The sequence below is a fragment of the Dioscorea cayenensis genome, chromosome 11 (assembly GCF_009730915.1).
Source record: "Dioscorea cayenensis subsp. rotundata cultivar TDr96_F1 chromosome 11, TDr96_F1_v2_PseudoChromosome.rev07_lg8_w22 25.fasta, whole genome shotgun sequence".
NCBI lineage: Eukaryota > Viridiplantae > Streptophyta > Magnoliopsida > Dioscoreales > Dioscoreaceae > Dioscorea > Dioscorea cayenensis.
In genome coordinates, this window is record NC_052481.1 from 14,783,816 (window position 1) to 14,788,058 (window position 4,243).

General features: G+C 40.1%; 1 non-coding gene across 1 annotated transcript; it reads left to right on the forward strand.

Annotated features, from left to right (window-relative positions):
* The first annotated feature begins 2,283 nt into the window (after positions 1-2,283).
* LOC120272941 lies at positions 2,284-2,390 on the forward strand. The gene has a single exon (XR_005540472.1). It is a non-coding gene; the product is annotated as a small nucleolar RNA R71 (small nucleolar RNA).
* Positions 2,391-4,243: the final 1,853 nt, after the last annotated feature.

A 4,243-nucleotide genomic window follows, 5' to 3' on the forward strand; every position in this document is an offset into this window, starting at 1 on the left:
GGACATGTTGGTGGAGATCTTGTTCTATATGCATAAGTCGGAATGCTTGAATGTGACTGCCCTTGTGCCCCTCCAAATAGTTGTACAAACTCGAGTACGAGGAGGTTGGCACACATTCCTACATTTGGAACCCAACCTATGTCTTCGCGTTTGAACCTTAGCAAGATTTCCTCCAAGTTAGTGCATTGCGACCCACATTGGCTTCTTTCTCTCATAATCCGCCACACAACCTTACCTATATATAAGTAACATAAATACAACCCTATTAGCATTGAAACCTGAGAAAAGTAATGCTCAACACAAGGAAAGAACACTTCGTATTCTTATCACACAAGCACTTATCAAACTCCCCCACACTTAAGCTTTTGCTTGTCCTCACGCAAAGATTAAAACATTATGTGCATGGATGAAGGAAATATTGGAAGTGCTTGGCCTTAAGTTCTCCAAAGCATACAAAGAGAGCATTCTACAAGTAAGGGAAATTTCCACACTAAATACGAAAAATCAATGCTCTAGCTAAAAACTTGAATGAAAAAGAACAACAAATCCGAACTCGTGTAAGTCTGTGAACTCACTCAAAACAATCCAAAGTATACTCCTCACTGTTCTAAGCACAAGGGACTTATTTATCTACTAAAAGTAATAAAAATTTCAAAAATGGTAGTAGCTTCACACATCCTCTAAAGTAGTCCTTTCAAAAGCGGCCGCTAAGGTGGCTTTCACAATTTTGAAGTGGTAGCTCTTTCTACCGGTGTGGTAGCTTTCACTCATCCTATGAGATAGCTCTTTCTCTCATTAGTGCATAACTAGTATCCGACTTATGAGAGTAGCTTCATACTTCATAGGTGGTAGCTCTTTCCACCCAATAAGCACATATAAACAATAAAACTATTTCGTTCCTTCTTTTCATTTTTTCCATTTTTTTCTTTTTTTTAGAATTAACACAAGAAAACAACTATAACTAGTCTCTTATACATCAAACATGGGTTTCCAAAAGAGTTCAAAGAGTGAGCAATGCAACAAGTGTCAATCAGGCAAAAATTCCTAGAAATTCAAGCAAAAAATAGAGCATGAAAACATTCAATGTTAAAAAATTTCCTAACCTCAAGAATGCAATCAATGCAACTAAGGTGAACTGCCATTGGCTATGTGAGCATGTATATCAATCAAAACTACTATGAAAGAGATGCGTGCACTATGAAACTTCCCCACCCCCACACACCCACTTAAGTTGTATATTTTCCCCAATGTACACATGCAAGCTCATTCATAATGTAAATCAATTAAATTCAGATGTAAGACAAGGTACGTCAAGCTTAGTGACATAAAACAGGCGCTTCTTGAGAGGCAACCCAAGTGTTTACTATTTTCTTAGTTAGTAGTTTAGTGTTTGCACGAATAAAGTGTTGAGTGTTGGTGTCTTGATTTTTAAATGCTTTTGCTGTGTTTTATTATGGGTTTTTAATGTCATCATGTGTTTTCATGTGGATTTGGTGAAGTTTTGGTCGCTTGAGCTAGTTTCTCATGTTTTTCACTGGTATAGTTTGTATAATAGAGCAGGCTCTTAGTGTGTAAACATGTTCAGGAATTTTCTGCAGCACCTGCAGAGTTTTCAAGGCATCCAGAGAAAATGCACGGGTATGTAGAATTTCCACACGCCCATGGATTTTTACTATGAGCTCATCTAGAGAAGACACAGGGGCATGGACGTGCCCTTGTGAGTGGCCTCATGACTTTCACACACCCGTGGGTAATTTTCGCATGGATGTGCATTTTCCTGCAGAGACTTGGCAAGTTATAATGAGAGCATACATGGGCGTGTACTCACCCTTGTGGTTGAACTTGTGAAAAATGCACGGGCGTGGGTAATTTCCACATGCCCGTGGGAAATTCTGCAGAAGAGCTTTCTCCAGCCCGAGAAGGGACAGGGGCGTGCTCTTGTCCTTGTGAATTGGGTCTGTGAATGCATAATAAAACTACATACCACACCTAGTGTAAGTAGTCACGGCCGCTACTTTTTTCAAAGTTAGAAGATCTAACTTCTTACTCAATGATTCCACTTGAGCCTCCAATAAAGTTACTGCATCTATCTCATACAGCCCGCCCACCTTTTTGTTCTCCCTAGCATTCCATTGGTAGCTATTTAACCCCATTTCTTTAATTAGTTGATGGGCCTCATCGGTGGTCTTGCTACCTAATGTACCTCCTACTTCCGCATCCAAGAGTTGCCTTGTACTCGGGTTCAACCCATTGTAAAAGGTCTGGACAATCATCCACTCTGGGAATCCGTGTTGCGGGTACTTTCTCAGGAGCTCCTTGAACCTTTCACATGTCTCAAATAGGGACTCAAATTCTAACTGTATAATGGACGAGATCTCATTCCTAAGCTTTGCAGATTTTTTGGGAGGAAAATAATCGGCCAAAAAAGCTTCTACCATCTTCTCCCATGTCGTAATCGATGCTCTAGGTAATGAGTGTAGCCATTGCTTCACCCTTCCCTTTAAGGAAAATAGGAAGGCTTTCAACTTGTTGGCATCATCCGTCACCCTGTTTATCTTAAGCATGTCACACACTTAGAAAACCTCTTTGTATGACTGTTTAGATCCTCATCAGCCAAACCATTGAACTGTGATGATTGCTGCAATATGTGGATGAATGCCGGATTTAGCTCGAAGTTTTGAGCTGTAATCGAGGGACGCACAATACTCGATTGTGTCCCTAATACTAAATGTCTGGCATAATTGGATATTGTCCGTTGTTGCTCATTCTATTCTGCCATGTTTTCAGATTCTTCTACTTCCAAATCAGCTAGATTAGACAATTCTTTCACAGGTTCTTTCCTTTTTCTTCTAAGTGTACATTGCAGCTCGGGATCTCCTTCAATCAATATTGAGGGGTCCCCTAGGATCATAACCTAGAGCTGCACCAAAAAGAAAGAAAAAGAAATCATAACAATGATAGAATAAGAAGAAATGAACTAGATTTAATGAATGGATAGCTAAGAAAACAAAGTGCAAAGTATCTCTAAATGCCTACTCCCCGGCAACGGCGCCAAAAACTTGACAACGCCCCTTGCATATGTCCCGCAAGTGCACGGGTTTGTCAAAGTAATAAAATTGCAAATGAGTGGGGTATCGTATCCACAGGGAGTAGAGAATAAAAATACTAAAATTTTTCTTAACTAAGTGAAAGATGAATAGTGATATGTGTGACAAGATATAAAATAACACAGAAGTAAAAGAACAAGAAAGAGGGCACAAGTAAAAAAGAAGGTAAGACAATCGATATAAATGGGGTATCCTGATATTGTTCCACCTAGGATAATCGTTTCAAGTGCAAGAACCCCTTATTATACTTTCTAACTGATGCAATAATGAGTCGTGGAGATCCTTAAATACATGGTCCCAAATCTAAGGTCAACCATGCCTAACTCTATACATGTCTCGGAGGAGAAATCAAATAACCTCTCAACCTCTCACTTGTATAGAATTACAATGAGTTCTATGGATTCCAAATGATAAATCCTCTTGCTAGATGTAGACCTAACCCTTTAGTCCAGGTGGAAAGTCCCCAAACATAATTAAGTCATAGGTGCTAAAATCACTTCAATGCTTCACTCCGTTGCATCTGTAACTAGGCCCCAGTAGAAGGTCATCCTTTAGTCCATTCACTCTACTATAACCGCAAAGAACTTGAGGAAATTGAGGTAGAATAAATCACACCAGAGGGGAAAGGGGATGCTCCGCTACCTCTCGACTCTCCCTCTCAACCCTCTCCAATCTAGCTTTGTCTAACTCTCGTGGTGTGTCACTCACTCACAAGGGTTACCAATAGGAACTCTCAACCCTACTGTCACTCTAAGAGAACATTCATACAATCAAGCATTCAAGATTCAAATAAAAAATCAATTAATTGAAAGCATAATAAAGAGGTTCAATGAAACAAATACATCCTAGGGTTCACAAATACCCAAGTACCCACTAGGGGATTTAGCTCACCATGGAGCTAATTACAATCAATGAAATCAAATGTAAAAGCAAAGAATCCATAGAAAAACCCCTCGATAGTCATGGTAATGGTCTTGTGGAGAGTCGTCTACTCATCTAAGGACCCCTTTGTCGGGCCTAAGATACACCTCGCCGGATCGGTGCCGATGATAGCTCTCCCACTAACCTTCTTCCACATAGAGCATGATGTCAGAGCCATAGAACCTCTCCAAATCCCTAGCCGCCGCCCTCTCTCA